The sequence below is a fragment of the Rhipicephalus sanguineus genome, chromosome 4 (genome assembly GCF_013339695.2).
Source record: "Rhipicephalus sanguineus isolate Rsan-2018 chromosome 4, BIME_Rsan_1.4, whole genome shotgun sequence".
Classification (NCBI taxonomy): Eukaryota; Metazoa; Arthropoda; class Arachnida; order Ixodida; family Ixodidae; genus Rhipicephalus; species Rhipicephalus sanguineus.
Genome location: NC_051179.1, coordinates 202,004,963 through 202,029,356, shown reverse-complemented (window position 1 = coordinate 202,029,356; position 24,394 = coordinate 202,004,963). Strand labels below are relative to the sequence as shown.

The following is a 24,394-nucleotide window of genomic DNA, read 5'->3' as shown; positions in this document are numbered from 1 at the left end:
TCATGTGTTGATAGATCAGTGAGGCTAGCGGCGACCGCGACGTAAGACAGTCTGGGCTCTAACTTCTTCAATAAGTAGAAGAGTGAGACTGTGTGTTATTCCTGTTTAATCTTTTGTATATTTCTAGCTCAGTTGTATCCATTATTTTACGTTCACATAAACTACTATATTCATCTAACCACCACTGCTAGGCAGCAGTGGTGGTTAGATGAGTGCATCATCGCTGCCGATCATCAATGAAGATCTCCGTGATCGATGACGACGGACCATCAAAACTTTACTGGCGCAGCCCGACAGGATCGGCAAGCCACACGAAGAGCAACTGCAAGGTGTCCATCGAGCCAGAGACGCACGACTGCAAGGAGGTGCCAGCGAGTCCCACCGCCATCGATTGTCGTCGGGAGCCGAACCACAGCGGAGGCCCCCAGCAGAAACGGGTGAGCGGGATTCCTTACGCTTTGTCTAAGTTGGCATGGCTGTTGCTCTGTGAGGCTAGAGATGATCACGCGCAGAATGGCAAGCGCTGTGGGGTCTAGTGTGGGCGAGGATGGTGCATCTGAGCAGAGAGAAGATCAGAGACAGCAGGAGCTACCGAGCTTCAGAGAGACTGAGTCTGAGCAGCCGGTCACAGGAGGTGGTAGTGGGGCGCTAGGCGCTCTACAAGATCCGGATAGGTCAGATCCAGAGGGAATGGCAGTACGATGCCTGCAGCTCGAGCTCGAAAAAGTACGCCTACAGCTTGAATGTGAACGCGTAGCCCTACGCAGAGCAGAGATTGAGCAATCGAGTAGGTCGCCTTCGATGTCGGCAACGAACGACCGCCGCCATACCGGCATTGACGGAGTAGCACAATGCGCTAAATGCTGAAGGCATACAGGTTGCCGCTGCGACGCGGATGTCCCGATGTGGTTCGATGAGGTGGAAAAACTGTTTTCATCCTTCCAGGTACCGGAAGGCAACCGAGTACACTTGATAATGCCTGCGCTGTCTGAGCGAGTCCGCTATATGCTGTGTAGCTTGAGTGAAGAGGAGTGTGTGGATTATGAGATCGTGAAACGTGCGGTACTAAATGAACTTAAGCTCACCCCAGCTGAGTACTTAGACAGGTTTCAAAAGGTGACGAAGAAAAGAGAAGGAAACATGGGCTCAGTTCGCTTCTCGGGCCAGAACGTACTTCGCGTATTACCTGCAATCTCGTAATGCGGATACTAAGGAAGCGGTTGCTGAGCTAATGGTCGCTGACCGAATGAAGGCGAGTTTGGGCCCGGAAGGTCTAGAGTATGTTCTTTTGCGGGAGGGCGAAGAGTGGTTCGAACCTGTAGAGGTCGCTAAAGTTCTCGAGACTTTTGAACAGGCGAAGGAAAGGGTCGAGCAACTAAGACGGTTGGAGTGCCAACTGCTCCGCCGTTAGCCAGGCAGGCCGGCATAGAAAAGGCCCATGTAAGGTGCTACATTTGTCGCGGTCAAGGTCACGTGGCTAGGGATTGTCCTCAGGCCTCAATAAGGAGCAGCATGCGAAGTTGACCACTGTGCCTAAACAGAGAGTCCTATAATGTCGCCATTGTTGATAAGTTACCGCCACCCGAGCAGGAAAGGGTGCTGAGTGCGAGGGTGGAAGTATTCGAGCGAAGTGCTGGCTCGGGCGGTCGAAACTGGAACTTATCCCGATCACGTGCGGAGGCATAACTACTGAAGCTGTGCTGGACACAGGCAGCGAAATAACAGTGATACGTGAAGGATACTTCCGCAAAGGGTAAAGGATTCATCGGGCGCAGTAAGGCTCCAGTCGGCGTTTGGAAAAACCATCCAAGCAACTTTGGCTACATTGCCAATAGCTTTAAACTACCCGGGAGGGGTGGGACAACCACAGAAGGTTGATCTGGTGTGTGCTATTACTGACCAGCTCGCGGATGGAGTTAACTGTCTGCTGTCAAAAGAGGATTGGGAGTTACTGCATGCACAAGAAGACAATGGGAGTGAACGGGAAAGTGTTACGCATGTCGTCAGTGCAGTGGGACTTCGATCAAGTGAAATGAAAGACAGCGATACAGCAGTTTTAAACTGTGGCCGCGGTGAAACGGTTGATGAGGTTCAAGAATCGGGAGAAAGTGGTCCCGCTTTTGCCGATCAGGTCACTAATCAGCGAGAGCAATTTAGAGCTGAGCAGCTTTCAGATGATAGTCTTCGAAGGTCATGGGAGGATGCAAGAAAAAAAGAAAGCTGGCATGTTTGTGGCAGACGGGCTCTTATTCCATCGGGACTCTTTAGCGGGAGTCAAGGTCAGACAGTTAGTCCTGCCGGTCGAAAGGCGCAGCGAGGTGTTGGAGCTGGCGCATGAGTCCTTATGGGGTGGACACTTGGGGTCGAAAAAGACCAGGCAACGCATAAAGTATAGTTTCTTTTGGCCAGGAATGGAAAGGGATATTGTTGAGCATTGTAGACATGGCATCAGTGCCAGACGCGATCTGATAGAAGGCAAAGTGACAAGATACCCATTACGCCACTCACGCGGCCGGAACACCCATTCCAAGTGGTTAATGTAGATGTCATCGGCCCTATCGATGTGCCGTCGGCGAGAGGCCACAGATATGCCCTGTGCCTCGTTGATCTTTGCACTAGATGGCCTGAGGTGGTGCCACTCCGATCGTTGACTGCAAAGGCCACATGCGAGGCATTACTGGAAATTTTTAGTCGCACCGGTGTTCCGGAAATCGTCTGTTCTGATCAGGGCACAAACTTTAAGTCACAAATGACACAGCTGATGTTGGAAAAATTGGGCTGTTCACCCAGGTTTTCCACCCCTGAACACCCCGAGAGCAATGGCGTGGTGGAAAGATGGAACAGGGTTCTCAAAAATATGCTGTATCATGTAATAGAACGTGACCAAAAGAATTGGGACAAGCTTGTCCCATTTGTGCTGTGGGCGTACCGCGAAGTGCCACATGACACCACAGGGGTGTCGCCATTCAGGCTGTTGTATGGCAGAAACCCGACCGGGCCTCTATCAATTTTGCAACAGACCTGGACGGGTGAAGTAATTGTGCCGGCAACTCTAAGAGAGACAAGCCATCGAAGTATTTGCAACAACTGCGTGAGCAACTAGGTCTTGCCGCGAGCGTAGCGGAGTTGACAAGCACTGCACACCAGGGCAGATATGCTGAAGTGTACAATAGGAGGGCGCGAAGTAAAGAATTTAATGTTGGAGACCAGGTGCTGCTGTTTGATACAGCTAGGGCAACAAAGACGGCGGCCAGGTGGTTGGGGCCGTTAACGATAACAGGTAAAGAGCGGGAACACTCTTATCGCGTACAAATGAATAACGGAAAGTCCTCGGTGGTGCATGCAAATCGGCTCAGGCCCTACTATGCTAGAGTAATCCACGTTGGGGTGGTCTTCGAGGAGGACGAAGAGTTTGGTGACGTGGAGTACGCGCCACAGGCGGTGCCTACTGCAGATAGAGAGAGTGTGATACCCCCCGAAAAGCTGGATCATTTGCGTCCTGACGCGCGGAAGGAGATTGAGAGGGTATTTCAGAAACAGCGCTGTGTTTTTGATGGAAAGCCTGGGATGGCTCAGGTAGGTCGGCATCGTATTGAGTTGGAGGAGAGTTGTAAGCCCAAAAGGACATTCCCTTACCGAGTTCCAGAGCTGTTAAAGAAATAGGTTAGTCGGCAGGTTGGAGAACTTCTTGATCTGGGGCTTATATACCCAGTGGAAAGTGAATTCGCACACCCGGTTGTGTGTGTGGGTAAGAAAGACGGGTCAATGCGCATGTGCATTGATTATAGGACGTTGAATGCTGTCACGCGCGTGGATGCCTTTCCAATGACTAATCCGCGAGAGCTAATTTCCAGAGTGGGGCGCGCAAATTCATAACTGTAGTTGACCTCAGGAGAGGGTACTGGCAGGTGCCAATGGATCCCCAAAGTGAATATCTCACGGCGTTCGTGACACACGATGGGCAGTACGCGTGGAGGGTAATGCCCTTCGGTTTGAAGAACTCAGCAGCTACCTTTCAGCGGATGGTTAATGCATTGCTGTCAGCACACCAGGCTTATGCATCAGCGTACCTTGATGATATAGCAATTTTTTCAGACACATGGGAGGAACACCTTCGCCATGTGGACACCGTGCTTAGGATTCTTGGTGGTGCCGGTCTGAGGGCAAGCTCTGAAAAATGCCAGGTAGCGCAGACACATATCCGTTATCTAGGACATGCGGTTGGCTCGGGAACTCACGGCCCAGACCCAGAAAAGATAGCTGCTATCAAAGGCCTTGTACCGCCGCGCACAAAGAAGGAAGTGAGAAGCCTCTTGGGGCTTTGTGGGTATTACCGCGAGTATGTGTCGAACTACGCGGACGTCGCGGGCCCGCTCACAGCGTTAACTAGGCGGGGGGTGCCAAATGAAATCCCATGGGGAGAAGATGCCCAGGAGGCGTTCGATAGCTTAAAGACGTCGTTGTGCCAGGCTGTCGCCATGAACACTCCTGACCCTCATCAGCCATATTGGCTCTTCACGGATGCGTCGGCCACGGCAGCCGGAGCCTGTTTGGCTCAAATGTCGGCAGACGGGAAAGAAAAACCGATAGCGTTCGCTAGCCATCGATTTAACCCGACACAGGGGCGCTGGTCAACGATAGAAAGGGAGGCGTTTGCAATAATATGGGCGCTCAAGAAATTTGACTATTGGCTCTTTGGAGCAGTGGTGAATGCGGTCTCTGATCATAACCCTCTGTCTTACCTGACCACCAGCACTCCGCAGGGAGCAAAGCTAGCTAGGTGGGCACTTTCATTGCAGCGATACAATGTCACGGTGCGCCATCGGAAAGGCGCGCATAATGCCAATGCGGATGCACTGTCAGGGCTTCAGAATGTCTCATGGGAGCCACCTCAATAACGAGCCATGCTAGCTTGGACGGGCGTGAATGTTCCCGTTCACCTCAAGTGTGGTGTGTGCTGAACTATAGAACTGCACGGAACTCTTCGTGGTGCATTGGACTCTTTGTAGATATATGTAGCTGTATCTAGAGCGCTTGTGCCACGTGCATACTAGATTTCTTTTTTGTTTCTTTGCGAGTGTTGTGCTTTATAGTGAAATGAAATATGTCGTGTTACCTTGCCTGCATAGCCCATTTTACATGTATGCTTTATTGAGTGTATCATTCTCAGCGTTATTCCGCATGAAAAGGCTGCTTTTCATTCATCTGTAAATAATTTTCATGGAGCCCGGACGTAATGCTTCCGCGGCCTTTGTTTCATTTATAGTATAGCTGAGCACGTTTAGAGCCCAGTATACTCTTTAGGAGGGGCGTTCAGGAGAGAGGGCAAGGGCCCTTTTAGCACGCCGATGGTGGCCGCGGTCTCGCGCCAAGGAACAAACCGCGAGTTCGCGGAAGGCCGAGAGGGGTCGGCGCCGTCTCCCGCTGTGTTCGGGAGCGTTCAGGACGGTCGAGTCGTCTGCGGTGGCGCCATGCGGGCAAGTGCGTGCTGCCTCCCGTTTGGATGTGACATCTGGCCCAGAGCCGCGGCGGTCTGTTTTCGAGCTCCAGGAATTCCGGACAAAACACGGACTGGGTCCAAGGCGCTGGCCGCGCTGTTTGAAGGCATCTGCCGGCCACGGGGGACACACTGCAGAGTACCCCCTGTGGTGTCATGTTCGCGCCGAGTCGCAGGCGACGGCCTGCTTGCTGGCCGAGGAGTGGAATGTGTAAGCGATAAATTCCGCGCACGTGGTGTTGGCTCCTGACACCGTGAATGAACACGCGTGGAAGAGAAAGGAGGAAAGCAGTGTTTCTCGGAATATCTGGGCTTTCCGTTTAGGCCCTGCCCGGTGGGCGGGGGGGCCAAGAAATACTTACGCTCTGATTGGCCGCCGTGGTCAAGGGATGGACAAAGAGCGGCCACCGCCCATTTTCTTTGTTCTTGGCAGGAGATATTGAGCTGCACGAGTGCGGCACGACAGTCTGGGCTGTAATCAGCGTTGCTGATAGATCGGTGAGGCTCCGTACTATGTACGTAAGGCTAGCCTGGGCTGAAATCATGTGTTGATAGATCAGTGAGGCTAGCGGCGAGCGCAACGTAAGACAGTCTGGGCTCTAACTTCTTCAATAAGTAGAAGAGTGAGACTGTGTGTTATTCCTGTTTAATCTCTTGTATATTTCTAGCTCAGTTGTATCCATTATTTTACGTTCACATAAACTACTAAATTCATCTAACCACCACTGCTGCGTACGTGTGAATGCATCATCGCTGCCGATCATCAACGAAGATCTCCGTGATCTATGACGACAAAGGACCATCAAAACTTTACTGGTTCTTTAACGTGCACTTAAATCCAAGCACACAAGCCTCAACCATTTTCGCCTCCATCAAAAATGCAGCCGCCGCGGCCGGGATTTGATCCCGCGACCTTCGGGTCAGCAGTCGAGCGCCATAACCACTAGACCACAGTGGCGGGGAGGCTTTCCTTATTCGCCAACAGTTGCTCAACTGAAGTGTTTGTCACTGCAACCTTTTTTCAAACATGAACCGAGTTTCCTTTTCAACGTGATACCGTAAATGGTGTTTTCCCAGAACACACGTGCTTAGCTGAACTGAAAGCTGAGCTAAATGGTCGGAATTCATCGTAAAAAGATCGGCGCGCAGGCACGAACAAAAGGATATTGAGCACAATAAAGAGAACACGTTATGTACAAGAAAATTAGACCATCTCCCGCTAAAGGGGACCATGAGGCGATGCGAAGCCGGAGCACTTGCACGATCGCGTTCCGTTGGCGTTCGTTGGGCATGCTACCGACCTCGCGTCGTGGAACGCGAAGAGGGACGCTACGCGCATCGTATCTTCCATCTAGCCTGGCCGTTAATTCTCACAGGGCGAGCAGGGAACGCGGTCGACAGGCGGGCGAGAGGGGGGCTGCGTGTGAGAGGAGAGAGAAGCGGAGGGGACGCGCATGCGCTCGAGCTCATCGCGGCGTTGCGCAGGAGAGAATTTCGGCATGTCTAGCCCGCGTTTCAGAGGAAGAGTGGAAAGGGGAGGGGAGAGGGAAAGTGGAAATGGGAAGGTGAGAGGGGAGGGGAGAGGAGGTGTGTGGAGAGGGTATGCGCATGCGCAGTAGGGGTGGTCACGCCGCACACCACCACTACCGGATTGAGCTCCGCCTTAAGATGCTTCGCATCTTATAGCTAGCACAACAGTGTGGTTTCACTTTTTTTTCCAGGGCCGAGTGGCTCTCGCCAATGTGTTGTCAAAATAGTACGTAGGGCTGAGGCTAATCTTACTGGCACTGCATCTTTTGCGAGCTTTGATGCTGTTTGTTTATTACCGCTGAAATCGTCAAACGCGCATCTATAGTGAGAAAGAGGACGGGCAGCACTGTACGCAAGTACTGTACAAGGGTCACCCATCGTAAATAGTATCGTTGTCTGACGCTCCGTTCTGCGTACTACAAGAGGTATGATGAACGAGCCAAGAGACATAGAGTTGCTCAGTTTCAGCTGGCAATTTTATTAAGCAGATGGATATTTCTCTTTCTTGTATGTATTGTTCAAATCTGTAACTGACAGTGCTACTTGTTTACATGTATACTGCTACATTCACGATTGCCAATAAACAATGTAAGCTTACTTGCTTGGCGTGTTTTTTGCCAGTTGAGGCCTTCGGTCACCTGGCGACGTAACGTAAATAGTTGTAGTAACGATAGGCTGCCGCGTGATCGAATACAACCCCCGGACAGCAGTGAATAAACGCCCAGAACCAGCGGGCGCGCACCGCGACCACCCGCACCCGTCAGCAATGCGGCAGCCATATTGCCCCAACGCAATGATGATGATAGTTTTCGCAGCGCCATCTCTTGGTCGGATACTTTAGTTCACAATGCCACCGCTACCTTTATTTCCGTTGCACTGTAAAAAGTACAGTTTCCCTTCTCTAAATGGTAGTATAAGTGTTCTGTGGTCGCCGTACGTGGAGGAGTGCGCTTGCCGGATCGTGCTGCTTGGCAGACCATGGACGACGAGGAGCGCCGGGTGCGGAAGGCCGCTGCGTCTCGTGCTCGTCGGCAGGATCCCGAGGTGCGAGCTCAAGAGGCTGCCCTCTGGCGCCGCGCGCCCTTGGCGGCGGCTTCGTGCGCGCGCACCGCCCCGAGATCCGCCTGGCGCCGCGCTCGCTTGGCGGCAGCCAGGCGGATCCCGCGACGGTGCGCGCCAAGGACGCCGCTGCGAAACGGCCTCAACGAGAAGCGGATCCCGAGACCATGATTACTTCAGGAGCTTCGCCCACGATCTTCATCATTCACCCGTGGATATGCTGTAATTTTTTAACACGAAAGTGTTTTATGCCGGGGTCCACCAAGACTTCAGTGACGTATTTTCGTCACGGAAATGACGTCGCAAAAAGGTACACCAACAGATGGCAAAGAAAAAAATCACAGCATATCCACGGAGTGAATGATGATGAGTGGGCGAAGCTGCGGAGGTTCATCGGTAAACCGTGAACCTTCCGTGAATTCTGCCCAGTACATGATCACCGACGTGAGATCGGGCGCGTTTATACTAAAGGTTCGATGAGTTATGACGACTTGCAGCTCACTTTAATTTTACATGTACGCTGTGAATTTTCATTGGTTAGAAAACCATTGCTTTAGAAAACATCTGGCGTCTTTCGTTAAGCAGCTGGCGTCTTTTCGTTTTGCTTTATAAACATCTGGCGTTCTTTCGTTTTGCTTTTAGAAAACATCTGGCGTTTTTCGTTGGTTTATTTCATCAATGAACGGCGTTTTGAACAAAATTTTTATTGTTTAATCACGCACAGGAGAAATCTTACCAGGCACTACCTTCGAGGTAAACAATGGCTGCTAATGGGAATGAGACACAGAAGAAGTCGGCTTTTAGCTAACACTAACACTGCTACTTCTACAAACGTTTCCTACTGGAACATGCCAATGGCTGCTAATGCGGAATGAGAGACAGAAGAATTCGGCTTTTAGTTAACGCGCACGCTGAGAATTTTTTATTGTTCAACAACGCACAGGAAAAATCTCCCACCGGCACCACCTTGGAGGTCAAGATCTGGTACTAGCGTTACGACTGGTTACGCACTACTACGAGGGACGAACGGGTGCCGCCTTAAGGAGCTTCGCCCCTAAAAAGGTTACGTCACCGGGCATCGAACCCACGACCGCTCGGTCCGCAACAACAGATGCCGGGCACGCTATCCACTGCGCCACGGTCGCAGACTCTAGAGGCTTTACAAACCCGCCTTTTATATCTACCACTCTCCCGGTCGGCGGGGTAGTGTTGCCCTCTGGGAGCGGTAACGTTAAGTAAGTCGTCATTACTATAGCCTCCGCGATTAGCACCTGCAACTCGTTAGACGTCCGTCCCATTCGGCGCGTTTTCAATAGAACTTCAATTTTGTCAATGCCTTAACACAACGTGAGGTGGCGACATTGGCCCAAGCGTCGTAAAAGCGTCGGCCTCGCTCAAAGCATCACGCTAATTCAAACCAAAAATCACAGCATATCCACGGAGTGAATGATGATGAGTGGGCGAAGCTGCGGAGATTCATCGGTAAACCGTGAATCTTCCGTGAATTCTGCCCAGTACGTCATCACCGACGTGAGATCGGGCGCGTTTATACTAAAGGTTCGATGAGTTATGACGACTTGCAGCTGACTTTAATTTTACATGTACGCTGTGAATTTTCATTGTTTAGAAAACCATTGCTTTAGAAAACATCTGGCGTCTTTTGTTAAGCAGCTGGCGTCTTTTCGTTTTGCTTTAGAAACATCTGGCGTTCTTTCGTTTTGCTTTTACAAGACATCTGGCATCTTTCGTTGGTTTATTTCATCAATCAACGGCGTTTTGAACAAAATTTTTATTGTTTAATCACGCACAGGAGAAATCTCACCAGGCACTACCTTGGATGTAAACAATGGCTGCTAATGGGAATGAGAGACAGAAGAAGTCGGCTTTTAGCTAACACTTACACTTCTACTTCTACTAACGTTTCCTACTGGAACATGCCAATGGCTGCTAATGGGGAATGAGAGACAGAAGAATTCCGCTTTTAGTTAACGCGCACGCTGCGAATTTTTTATTGTTCAACAACGCACAGAAAAAAATCTCCCACCGGCACCACCTTGGAGGTCAAAGCGTAAGACTGGTTACGCACTACGACTACTACGACTACGACTACGAGGGACGAACGGGTGCCTCCTTAAGGAGCTTCGCCCCTAAAATACCTCTGGGACTCGCGCCTGCCTCACCTGGCTGTAACACGGCGTTCCCCGCACACGCGCTCACCCCGAGAAAAAAATCACAGCATATCCACGGAGTGAATGATGATGAGTGGCGAAGCTGCGGAGGTTCATCGGTAAACCGTGAATCTTCCGTGAATTCTGCCCAGTACATCATCACCGACGTGAGATCGGGCGCGTTTATACTAGAGGTTCGATGAGTTATGACGACTTGCAGCTCTCTTTAATTTTACATGCACGCTGTAAATTTTCATTGTTTAGAAAACTATTGCTTTAGTAAACATCTGGCGTCTTTCGTTAAGCAGCTGGCGTCTTTTCGTTTTGCTTTAGAAACATCTGGCGTTCTTTCGTTTTGCTTTTACAAAACATCTGGCGTCTTTCGTTGGTTTATTTCATCAATCAACGGCGTTTTGAACAAAATTTTTATTGTTTAATCACGCACAGGAGAAATCTCACCAGGCACTACCTTGGAGGTAAAGAATGGCTGCTAATGGGAATGAGAGACAGAAGAAGTCGGCTTTTAGCTAACGCTGCGAATTTTTTATTGTTCAACAACGCACAGGAAAAATCTCCCACCGGCATCACCTTGGAGGTCAAAGCGTAAGACTGGTTACGCACTACGACTACGACTACCACTACGAGGGACGAACGGGTGCCGCCTTAAGGAGCTTCGCCCCTAAAATCGCGCCCGGGCTATCGGGGCGGCACGACGCGCATTGCGTTTCCCTCTAGCACGGCCGTGGTGTTCAATCACATTTTAACATGCCGCGGGGGGCGACCAAGTTCTGCGTCTAATATGCGACGCTCTTCTGGCTATCACACCTCCTTCTTTACGCTTTCAGCGTTGACTACTACAGCTACCACAAGGGTTTGTTTAATCATTTAACATGGACGTTAGTCGTCGGGATGGAGATGTACCACCAATCATCAAAGTGGGTACATACACGTTAAACAGCGCCATTAGCTGCCGGACATCAATATACATTGTGCAAACTCTCTTATATTAATGCACAGTAAACATTTGGTTACTTCTTAAAGGGCACCTAAACCACCCAGAGGTCGACATTGAGTTATGGCGTTGCAGTTGTGCACGAGTCTACAGCGAACGCTGACGGAGTTGCACGTGTTTTCTCGTTTCGCTCTTTCCTTCGCTAGGCTGCGTTAGTTGGCTCGTCTATCTACGTCTATCCACCTCTCCGAGTGCCTTTCCTCAGCGTCCGAAGTGGAAACGCAAGAAGCGCGCTCATCTGCTAGCCGAAAACAGGCTCTTGTAAGCCCACTGACAGCGTCTGTTGCTGGCGACGTCACCTAAACATACAGGTGACGTCATGACGGCGGTTGTCGATTGAGGAAACACATGGAGAGGAGCACGCGAGCGTCTGTTGGTGGTTTAGGGGCTCTTTAAGGGCACGGTTTCCTTTCGTGTTATTGCGATTCCGATGACGGAGGGATCAACCATGTTTTTTCGCTGTTCTTTCACTCCGGCTGGCAGGAGTTTTTGCGCGGCAGCTTCGGAGTATTTTTTGCTGTTCTTTCACTCCGGGTGGCCGAAGTGACTGCGTGGCACTTTCGGAGTATTTTTCGCTGTTGTTTCATTCCGGCTATCCGGAGTTTTTCGTGGCACTTCCCGAGTATTTCACGAATTTCTTTACTCCGTCCGGACGGAATTTCAGTGAAATGCATCCGGAACATTTTTCTATTTGCTCCGCTTTTACAGTTTCTTTACTCTATGATGATGGTTACACGAAGGAATTCTCATCAAAACACTGCAGAGTCATTGTGTGGTTTTTTTCCACAGAGCTCTTGCTCTCAGTTCGGCAGCGGTGTGTTCCTTGGACGGAGCTAAACCCGTCTCTTGCATATTTGCAGCGGATCGCTTGCGTGGAGTGCTACAAATACGAAGCAACCCACCTGCGAAGATACCTCGTGGTCACCGGCCAAGGGGGAGGAAACCACAGGCATTGTTTGCACCACTGTGCCTGCGCCTACCGTTGCCTGCGCGCCTGCGCCTACCGTCGCCTGCCGATAAAAAGGACTCAGCGTGCCTTTCCCGAGCTCAGTTCGGCAGCGGTGTGTTCCTTGGACGCAGCTAAACCCGTCTCTTGCATATTTGCAGGTGAGAATACTGCTCTTTTCGTATTACCTGCTTCTAAAACACCGCTGCCGAACACAGCCTTTGAGTTTCTTCTTTTTTTTTGTACCTGTGGGCTGTACATTGTGAACCATGTCTAAAGAAAGCAAAGAAATGGAGAAGCAATTCGAGGAATTCCGCAGGGAACTTCGCCTTGAAATTCGTTCTCTTAAGGAGAGCGTAAAGTATTGTTCGGACACAAGTGACAGTGTTTCTGAAATTCAGAGAGATATTAAGGAGCTCAAGCTAGACATGAAGAGGCTCATGGAAAATAATGTGCAACTTGAGCACGAAAACCAGAGACTACGGGATAGGATTGACGAACTTGAACAGTACCAGAGGTCGAACAACATTGAGGTAAAGGGTCTGCCTGACGGTTGTAATGCAACTGCAGCTATCAAGGCCATTGGCATGAAACTGGGTGAAACCATTGATGACTTGGATGTTGATGTTTGTCACATGGTCGAAACATCGAAAGGTCGAGCAAAGAATCTCATTGTTCGCTTTACGCGCCGTTCCAAACGCAACGCTATTCTGGCTAAAGCCAGGAAGGCTCGACTGACTACTCAGTCCCTCGAGTACGGTGGGCAATCAAGACCCATTTTTGTAAACGAGCACCTCACATGCAAAAATAAGCAGCTGCTTGGCGCTGCCATTTCCCGTAAAAAAGTTGTTGGCTGGAAGCATGTCTGGAGCAGCAATGGCAGAGTGCTTGCGCGTCGAGGGGACTCGACACCTGTGCTGCACATCGTATCGCTGACAGATGTTGATCGCATGACTGCCTTAAGCCCAACTGCAGGGCCTGAGACTGAGCAGTTGCACGCATGAGCGGCTGCTTGGTGCCAAAGTTTCTGAATTTTCGCTCTGTAATGCCTACACTGGGGTCCGCTGACTACATGAATCCTGAGCAGATAAAAGGTTACATCGGTTCTCAGTTCCTATCTTCCGGTCTCGTTAACTGCTTTCATATCAATTCTCGTTCAATGTGCAACAAATATGATGAGTTTACTGTACTGGTGAATCGCTTCGGCTTCTGCTTTGATGTGATAATGATATCTGAGACATGGTATGCAGATGACAGTGTGTTCACATTACCGATGTATCAGACGTATTTTGTTAACCGTCCAAGTGGACGTAGAGGCGGTGTTGTCTCGGTGCTTGTTCGTTCTGGTCTCGAATGTCACTTGATTCGTGAGTTTTCTTTTATGTCTGATAATTGCGAAGTGCTCTCTCTTCGTTCCAACCGCACCATATTTTCTGTTGTCTATCGTCCTCCAAATGGTGTTGCATCGGAGTTTATAAATTGCTTAGATGGTCTTCTTCAGTATGTCAATGAAAATAATTACACTATTTTTTGTGGTGGAGACTTCAACATTGATATGTTGGGTGATAGCGCACTGCGATTTGACTTTGATGTCACGGTAACTTCTAATGCATGTGCACATGTGATTACTTTGCCAACTCGCGTTACACAACAGTCGGCGACACTTCTTGATACATTCATAACTAACGTCGAATTATCAATGACAAAATCTGGTGTTGTTTGCTGTGACCTCAGCGATCATATGGGAATATTTTTGTGTGCGCTGAAGCAAACGTGTAAACGTCCATTACAGTGTGCTCGATACTATCAGTCAATAACTGATAACAGCCTTGAATCATTTCGTGCTGCTATACGGAATGCGTCATGGGATGACGTATACTGCGCAGTAGAAGCAGATACTGCATATGAAACATTTATTAATAAATTTAAAGCACTATACTCTGAGCATTTCCCTATGAAGAAAGCATCACGACGAAAGAGAATTCGGAAGCCCTGGATTAGCCTTTTTTTGCTTCATCGCATCAGTGTCAAAGACCAGCTTTACAAAACATTTATCAAAACTAGAGACCTTTCAACGCTATCGGAATACAAGGCATATAGAAATAAATTGAACAAGGATATAAGAGCTGCCAAGACGCAGTATTATGCGGACATTTTCCAGCGCAGCAGTGGCCGTAGCGACGCTCTCTGGCGGCAGCTATCCACTTTTCTACATCGTGGATGTAAAAGTGAAATACCTGATAAAATGATTTGCAACGGAACTGTAAAGAGTGGTCCTTCACTTGCTAATTCTTTCAATAACTCTTTCCTTGCGCATTCCCAGTCCACTGGTAGTATAGACGCATTGAAATTTATTTCACCGAGTGCCCATGGCAGTGTTTTTCTTTCTCCTGTTGATAGCCATGAAGTGGCCACCATATTTCGTAGCCTTAAAAACAGCACTTCGTTGGATGGAGACGACTTACAGATATTGCCTGTTAAACATGTTATCGACCTCATTGCAGCCCCACTGACCCACATTTTTAACCTTTGCCTTACGACGTCCACTTTCCTTGTTCAAATGCAAGTCGCTAAGGTCATCCCGGTTTTCAAGAAAGGCGATAAGAATAACGTTGCTAACTATAGGCCGATATCGCTACTTCCTCTTTTTCCAAGGGTTTAGAAAAAGCTATTTTAACACGTCTATCCAGTTTCATTGAGCGACGTAACGTTATGACGCCATTTCAACACGGTTTCAGGAAAAATAGGTCGACTGAAACTGCGCTACTGGCGCAGAAAGAATTCATTCTTCGAAACTTTGAAGAAAGACGCCTAGTACTTGCCCTTTTTATTGACTTCAAGAAAGCCTTCGATAGTTTACATCATAAAATACTTCTTGCCAAACTTGAAAACTATGGGATTCGAGGACGTGCCGCTGGACTCGTGAACTCGTATTTGGCGCATCGACGTCAATATGTTAAAGTTAATGGGAACTCATCAGAAACGCTAGGTATTACCTCAGGTGTGCCGCAGGGAAGTACAGTGGGGCCTTTTCTGTTTAATTTATATATTAACGACATCGTCAATATCCATGATGACTCATGTTATGTTATATATGCGGATGACACCAGTGTATTTTTCAGCGGTAAAAATCCCGACGAACTGATAAGAAAAGCTAACGAAATGCTTACCACACTGGAAGGCTGGTCGAAACTAAATGTGCTAGAAATTAATGCAGCCAAAACGAAAGCGGTCATTTTCCGCCCTAAGGGTAAAGCTGTATCATTTTGTGAATCTTTGACTTATAGCTCCAAAAACATAGAAATCGTAGCAGCCTTTAAAACCCTTTGTGTTTGGTTTACGGAAAAGCTGCTGTGGGATGTGCATGTCAACCACGTGTGTTTAGCTGTCTCGCGTTTTGTTGGTCTCTTATATCGCAATAACTGCGTTCTTCCAACTAATATCAAATTGTTGCTTTTCAAATCGTAGTTTATGTCTCAAGTGAATTATTGCCAACTTGTATGGGGCACTGGCACGCACACAACCTTAGGGAAGCTCTACGTCCTACAAAAGAAAGCTTTACGCATCATTTATAACTTGGCCAGAGATCACCCTTCTGCACAGCTCTTCCGAGCTGCCGATATCCCAACGGTTTTTAATACGTATAACTTACGCCTTGTTCTTAGATATAAATATGAAATAAAGAACAATATTCCAATGCTTGCAGATTTGGCAGAGTTAGCTGAATACTCTTCTTCGTATCCCTTACGGCTCATGACAAAGTACAAAACAAGAACACCACGCACAAATTACGGGGCCCAGATGCTAAGAGTAACTTTGCCCTCTGTGTTAAATCTTTTATCGCAAAATGATTTTGATATTTCTTGTTGCAGGCCTGCGCTTCATGATTTTTTCGTGAGCTGATACCTAAAATGTCAGCTTTGAACTTCTTTGATGTATGTTTTTATTGCGTGCACCTGTTGCGTTCTTTTTTTTGTGAATATTTGCATGAATTATGTATGCTCTCTGCGTGTTTATACTTATGTACGCCAGTTTTTTGTATACCGTCACTCTATGCTGAACTGTAATCGGCTGGGAAGCCTAGTCAAGCTCACAAGAGCTTTTTCTTGTCAAAATGTACTTTTGGGCTAGTTGGTTCAAATATCGTAGTAGAACAGCGCCGGCGAAAACAACAGACCAGACGAGGAGAAGGACACGTAACACAAGGCGCCTTGTGTTACGTGTCCTTCTCCTCGTCTGGTCTGTTGTTTTCGCCGGCGCTGTTCTACTACGAAGCTTTTTCTTCCCATGCCCTCTACTTCCTGAAGTGTAAAATAAAACGATTGATTGATTGATTGATTGATTGATTGGTTGATTGATTGATTGATTGATTGATTGATTGATTGATTGATTGATTGATTGATTGATTGATTGATTGATTGATTGATTGTATCACGATGTGATAGTGCAACTCACGTCATCAGTTCTACTCGACACGAGCCGTGTCCTTTCCCTTATCTTTCCCTCTTTGCTGTTGCTTTATAAGCAAGCGCAATAAAGGACTGGGCGTTCTCTCGCCCGTCAACATGCCAGCCTCGTCAATGCCTCACACACGCCGATAACGCACGGAACTTTACACAAATGAAGTTCAAGAGAACACTTTAGTTCTTATTATTTAATTTATTCAGAATAAGCTGCAGTTTTCGGCTCACGATCCAGCATTTGGGAAAGCAATACAAGAAACAAAGATGCAAGAAGCCACCAAGAAAAAAAAAGCACAAGTCAGATCACGTGAAATCAACAGCACTCAAGTTTTAAGCGCAGCGTGTCGAAATGAAGCCCAGGATGCTGCAAAAGAATGCATAACAAACGAAGGAACCGTAGTCGCGGGGAACCATCCACGATGGACCATTCATCAGATCCACTGACGACGGAAGGGCTGAGCTGATTTCTTCTTGCATAGTTTAGCAAAATATAGTGCATGAGAACTGTAAATCATGCCACAAGTACGAAAACTAAGGACAGTGGCGTCACAGACACTCATTAAATTCCATACAGGGTGCTAGCCCATGAGAACACCCAGGTTCTTAGAGCATAGGCAATACTAAAATTAACGACAACGTTGACAGAGCAGCAGTAATTAAACAGACCACACAAAGTACACAATATCGCAAAGAAGTCAATATCAAGAAATTCGGCAGATCCCACGCACCGTGGGAGTCGATGTTATGCGAAGCATGCGGCGGGTAGCTGACTGGGGCGTAACATTTTTTACTTAGCGACACGTTACAAAATGACGCTAAAGATTTGTATAAATTTTATACGCGCACATATGTATATGTTGAAGAGCCACATATGTGTTATATAACCAGTTGTTTACGGTTGGGTTAACGGCTGCCAATGGGCAACATAGGTATTACCAACACCAGAAGCAGTAAGCTGATATGTAGTGCTTATACGTGTCCCGAGAACGCACGCACGTTTCACGAACCCGTGTGCATGTGTGCAAGAAATTATTGACAGTTCTTGAACGACGGCATCATCACCGTGATCAGTGAGCACCAGCAGCTGGTCATGACTTTTTATAGGATCCGGTCATGACCGTGGTGACGAGGGGTCAATGTGTAGAGACGTAATGTGGTATAGAGAGCTGTTGGAATTCGTGGATGCCTCGGTCATTTCGTCGAAAAATGTGAGTCGATAGAGTCGGCGACATGTCTGAACCTGAAGCCCACCTTTAGCGTTGCTAGGTATAGGCCGTCGAGGCTGGTAGGCGCTGGATAGTGCTACGTAGGCCAACATCAGTGGATGGCGCTTGTCGTATTCGCCGACTACCTGGGCGTATGTGGCCAACGTAGCCTAGTTTACAAAGCGGCTGTCAATCAATCTGGTGTCATCCTCGGTCAGCACGAGGCCATCGCTCAGCTCGTAAGAAATGAAGAGGACACTGCGTCGTTCTATTGGACGAAGTGTCCTTACGGTGCGGTGATGTGGATATCATATGTAACTTCCGTAAATGTATTCCTCCGGGGTCGAGCAATGCTTCAATATAGCTGCTGAATCATAAAAATACAAACATATTGTTTATTAGACTCCTATGAAAGTGGAGCCAAACACTGGAACCACAGACATTAATCTGATATGACGCCCGTATCGTAGGAGTATACACATCGTAGGAGTATCATGTAGTGTTTATTCCTTTCTTGTAAAATTAGATAGCCACCACCGCAACCACAATATGACGTTGCACCGATATTACGCCTGCGTAGACTGTTTTTCCAAACCAGTTATAGAACTGGCGTGGCTCAGTGGTAGAATACCTGTTTGCCACGCAAAATGCTTGAGTTCGATTCCTGCTGGGATCCTAATTTTCATTCTTTCAATTCGTTGAGTCAACGCTGTCAATGTTGGCTGCCAATGCTCTAGCAATTAAGTACCAATGTCTGTTCTCGCCGTTCCTGGGTAGATATCAACAGTCAATCACCTGTGGCGCATACCCGTACACCGGGCCCGTGGTAACGGGTATGTGCCACACGTGTCTCGTGGAAAGGGTTTTGATGACGTACGCGACAGGATTTAACGTTATTCATGTCATGACCCGACAATCGTATTCGTCAAATCCTCTTACCCTCCATGCAAATTTTGGTCTACACCAAGTTAAGGAGGCGATCATGAGAGCACCCAGACGTAGGCGGCTAGATAGATAGATAGATAGATAGATAGATAGATAGATAGATAGAAACGCTCAAAGTGCCAGAGGTTCGCTAAGAAATGCTTCGCATTTAAAAGACATCACATGTACTCTGGTGTCAGCCAGCCCGCTCTGGTGATAAACACATACCTCCGCGGCCGCGAACAAAGTGCCAAAACGCGCGAACTTTTCCATACACTTCTAATCGGTGCTTCTACTTCTGCTCACTCTTTCAAAAACCATTTTTTTCACTATGCTCAATCTTTCAAAACCATTTTTTTCACTAAAATGACCGAATTTCGGTACTCTCGACGAAGTATCACGAATACCTCTCCCGATTAAGGTATTAATTTTATAAAATGATATTACAGGTTATTATGAGTGCTTATCGTCCTACTTTCCGCATATTAGGCGCTTCCAGTTTGTATGCTTCCGGCCGCTCCATAAGAAGAGCGTACGTGTATTCTGCCTTGCAAACGGGCTACGGGGCAAGTTGGCGTTGTACCTATCTTTCTCAATTTGCTGCGCCCGCTCTGTCATGACGCTTTTCGTAACGGACATTTTTCAAATCAGCTTTTGCTTGAGCATGTATAGTTTTCCAAACGTACTGCCTCGATCACAAATAAAAAAAAAAACTCTCACTTGACAAAACAAATTAATAATAAAAGGTACAAACATTACGCCACCTATGCAATTGCATCTTCAGTACATACTGACAGAAATGAGGGAACGTCGACCAGTCTACTCAACACACAGGTCCTTGCAAACGTCCGGCAGGAGGTCAAGGATGGTGGTTGCACACCGAGGCGTCACGATGTGTGCACCAGCTTTCGAGGAATTTCCTTTTCCCTCTTTTGTTCACGGGCCAGCGTCGTTGCATTGTCCAGGTCCAAACTATGTCCCGTCTTGGAGCACTGTTCGTCTGAGAGAGAAAGAGAGAATGTTTTTATTCACAGAGACATCTACCTGAAGGTGAACATCTTGAAGGTTTTGACTATCTGGTTGGGGAAATAAACCTCAGGTTTAAAAGTTGCCTCCAAACGTCCCCCCCCCCCCAAAAAAAAAAGAAACTACATAGACGGCCTTGGCAGCAGGGCGGAAAAAGAGAAAAAATAAAAGCCGCAGCGCAGTTGTCACCCCCCCCCCCCCACCCTCAGCAACTCGGAAAAGACGGCTAATTTCTCAAGAAAGCGCCCTCTCTTTCTCCTTCATTTTCTTTCATATACTATTTCCTTACCCTCGCCCCATTGACGCTGACCCGTGCACTATAGTGCGTTGCAGGAATAAGCGTTTTTTTCATCCTCAAATCATTACTACTACAATAACCCCAAACATGGAAGGGTAGTCGACAGACAATAACCCCCCTTCCAACGAAACGTCAAGCGCCCCACAACACGTTTTTGGGCCAAGCAACCCCTGCCTTCCTTTCCCATTCCCCGTCACCCACAAACTGGTCTCGTCACCCCTCTCTCCCTATGGTGTTATGCACGGACCACATTCTCCGAAGTGTCAATTACATTTCTGTATTGATATCTCGGATACCACTTGTCATGTCAAATAATTTTTTTGCCAAAATGAGCACGTATGCGTTCTAAAAATCTGTAGCAAACACCTTTCTCTAGCTCAATTCGCTAAATATATCAGAAATTCATACTGATTTCAGTTTTTCATATTCTATTAGTTCAGTTTACATGAAAGATCAAGGTTATTTACGCGTAATGATAGGCCTCGACTTGGCGCTTATTAATGTCGAAAGCGGACAAAAATTACCTTTTATATATACTAACCAGACCAACTTTATCTTTTTACCAATTAGGTTTACTTATAACACTTAACTCTTTATTGAAGCAACCCACAACTATGATGCTTTCGATTAATGCATATCTCTAGAGTCACTCCGCGCTCCAATATGACAGTGGTGTGTTTAACCTTAGCGCAGTTATCCACATAAAAAAAAAAAAAAAAACACGTGGTCCAAACAACGCATTTTCGAAATTTCCGTTGGATTTTTTACTGCCATCCTTTAATGCTAGCCCAGTCTTGGTAACCTGTTTGGTTATCAACATAACGGTACCCAATCGTAGCACTTTTCGACAAAAATGACGCAGATAATTCAAAAAGAGCTCACTCACCAGTTTTGCGCCGCACTCGCGACCGTCTGCTTGCTCGCCACTCGCCAGATCATAATGTGTTGTTTGCTGCACGGCACCGTCACACGGCTAAAGGGACTGTCAACCGCTCGGAAAAAGATTCTCTGATTGTGACGAAAATGAGAAGATTGTTCGTCACATCGGCGGCAACGTGCATGCTTTTGCCCCATAAAAAAGGAATTATATTTTTAATTTGATGCTTAAAATTGTGGAAGAATGACCGCTAGCGTCACCCAACTGCGATGTGGTTCAATCCACTACTGGGAGGACAAGAAATCCTCGCAGGTCATTCCTCATTTTGCTTAAAAACAAACTTGCATAACTTGAAATTGTGTTTACGCACTTGAGGCAGCTTTCGGTTGCGTCAGAGAGTGATTTTTCGCTTTTTTTTCTCAGGCATCCAAAAAGGCGCCCGGTGGCGCTGCCTGCGGCGCCGTCTCAGTTTTGGGCACAGTAGGTTGAAAGAAAACGTGGCCTAGAGTTGCTTACTTTTGAACGGGAAATAACTGCAGAGAAAAGATTGAAGAGATAGCGGATTGCATGAGTGCGGATATTAAGGAATTTGGTAATGGGGCGGAAATCATCCTTCTGGCGACAACAATGCCCATATACATGACCTTGACGGATATTCAGACACCAATGGGAATTATTACTAGACCTCTGCGAACAACATAGTCCGGAGATAGTTAACGCGGGGCCTAAATGTGACGGCCAGATCACGTGGGAAGTCGGAAACAAACAATCAAGTATTGATTAATGTCTCATGTCTGAAGGAATTTATCACAAACTGAGAGAAATCATGAATGGTAGTCTACCACTATCTCTCAAGAGGAAGGTATATAACAGCTGCATCTTACCGGTACTTACCTACGGAGCAGAAACCTGGAGACTTACAAAGAGGGTTCAACTTAAATTGAGGACGACGCAGCGAGCGATGGAAAGGAAAATGATAGGTGTAACCATTAAGAGACAGGAAGAGAGCAGAGTGGGTCAGGGAACAAACGGGGGTAAAGAGATATCATAGTTGAAATTAAGAAGAAGAAATGGATATGGGCCGGGCACGTAGCACGTCGGCAGGATAACCGGTGGTCATTAAGGGTAACTGACTGGCTTCCAAGAGGGGGCAAACGCGTGAGGGGAAGACAGAAAATTAGGTGGGTAGATGAGATTAAGAAGTTTGTAGGTATAACGTGGCAACAGAAAGCACAGGACCGGTTTGATTGGCGGAACATGGGAGAGGCCTTTGCCCTGCAGTGGGCGTAGACAGGCTGATGATGATGATGATGATGATGATGATGAGAAAAATGAGAATAGACGAGGAAGGGATTAAAAGCTTGGGTAGTGATCATATAGGAAAGTCTGGTACCTCGTATTTAAATGACAAACAAATAATAAATATAGCCGCAAGAGTCGAGGAAGAAGGAAAAATACCAGACAAGGACTGGGAGTACAGTGAGCTATTACATCTAATGACGAAAGTGATAGGGAGAGAGAAGAAAACTGTCTGCTGGAAAGGAAAGAGGAAGCCAAAAAGTTGGTGGAACAAGGAAATCCGGGAAGTGATCGAGAAGCGGCGTGAAGCATCACGGGAGCATACAAGGTCAAAAAAGGAGAAACGGCCGCAGGACGCAGTCAACAAAATATGGGAAACATATCTAGAGAAAAGAGCCATTGTGCAGAAATTGGTCGAGGCAAAAATTAAAGGTGAATGTGAACGCAGGGTGACAGAGATTCACGAAAAAAAAAAAAAGGAGGCCGCGCCTAGGATATTTTGGAGCCATATAAGGCGCTAGGTAGGAAGTCTGTCGCAATGCAACAACATACAGGGTTGTTTCAAGGAATGTGTCCAAAAATCCTCTAAAATCAGGGAAATGCGATATTTGCTCACTGCCTTTACAATTGCTACTTCTGTAGCGACAGGCATCTTAATCTCTGGGGGATTTGCGGCCGAGTGCTCGATGTTAACGGTGGCTGTTTACCTTGTGTAGGTGGACCACGCAACTGCTGCGCAACGCCGAGCCCAGCTATCGTGAAAGAAGCTTGTTCTGCGCATGCTGAGCCGGTTCAGCTGATTGCGAGAAAACAGCGGATCACCGATCTAGAGGCCTCGGATCTGGGCGTGTCATCTCAAGAAATCGCGCGTGCGTTTCCCACTTCGCTCTGCGCTGTCAACGGCATCGACAAGTGCGGCACCCCGTGGTCCATGGTCACCTACAAGTAATGGCGCGTTCACACTGAGACATTCGGCGGCGACAGCGCGCGGAATCCGCTTCGGCGGCAGCGAGATTCGGCGGAAAAGCCCATTACGCGCCGATCGGTCCTGGACCGATTTTTGCGGCAGCTGGCGCCGGATTCCCTCACCGCTAACCAATCGGAACGCGAGTCGAACACTCGAAAAATGGCGGCGCGCTTGTGATATCGCAGTCGTCGAACCCAACAGCAACAGCGAAGTCTTTCGTAATCATCCTGTAGCTCTCGACAACTGCCAAGTGTTGTCGCGATTAGCATCTTTGCAATACATCATCGCGATCTCGCAAAACGGGTAGCATTATCTCGGCGCGACCAAGCTTCTCGCGTCTTGCAAATCAGGATGAACCAACCACAACCACTTGCGTCGTTTGTTGTTCGGCGAATGCATGTTTATCCTCGTCAGACATCGCCAGAAAGTTGCTTTCCAGCAGGCTCAGCAGTTCGACGACCCTGCTCCTGCGCTTCGCCATAACGAAACGCGTGCACAACGCAGAGCGCGTCGATGCCAGCGCTCCTTTGCGCGAAGGGACGATGACAACTAGACGCCCTTGTTTCGGCGGTGCGGTTGCTAAGTGGTGTGAACAATGAGGAAATTCGGCGGCGCGCGAATTCCGGTCACTGTACCCGGCGGATTCCCCAGTGTGAATGAGCCATAACTGCGGCGACGACAGGCTTGCGGGATTTGCGGGCCGAGTGCTCGATGTTAACGGTGGCTGTTTACCTTGTGTAGGTAAGTGTGTGCCACCTATTTCACCACGTTTTTTTACCATTTTCACTGGCTGCAAATCCAACTGTATACAATTGCTTGTTTGCTATGGGTGTTGATGTGTGTACGTATCGCGCGCGCATAGGACGCTTCCTCGCGCGTCACGTACAACTAAAACAGCAGTGCGCTGTCTGGCTCCGGCCAACGGCGTTTCTTGGTTACTGGAGACCAAGTTGCCATCTACTTGTGGTTTTGTTCAGTGTTGCACACATACTGCTTTGCGCCGGCGATATCGAAACAAACCCCGGGCCTGACAAAGTAGACCAGCTATTGGTTTTGGTGAAAGATATAGGACAGTCACTTGACAAATTCCAGAAAGAAACGTCAAGCAAGTTGAAGGACCTTC

The 24,394-nt window shown here is 47.9% G+C and overlaps 1 pseudogene; it reads left to right on the top strand.

Moving 5' to 3' along the window:
• Positions 1 to 236: 236 nt before the first annotated feature.
• On the top strand, positions 237 to 23,253 carry LOC125758371 (uncharacterized; annotated as a pseudogene).
• Positions 23,254 to 24,394: the final 1,141 nt, after the last annotated feature.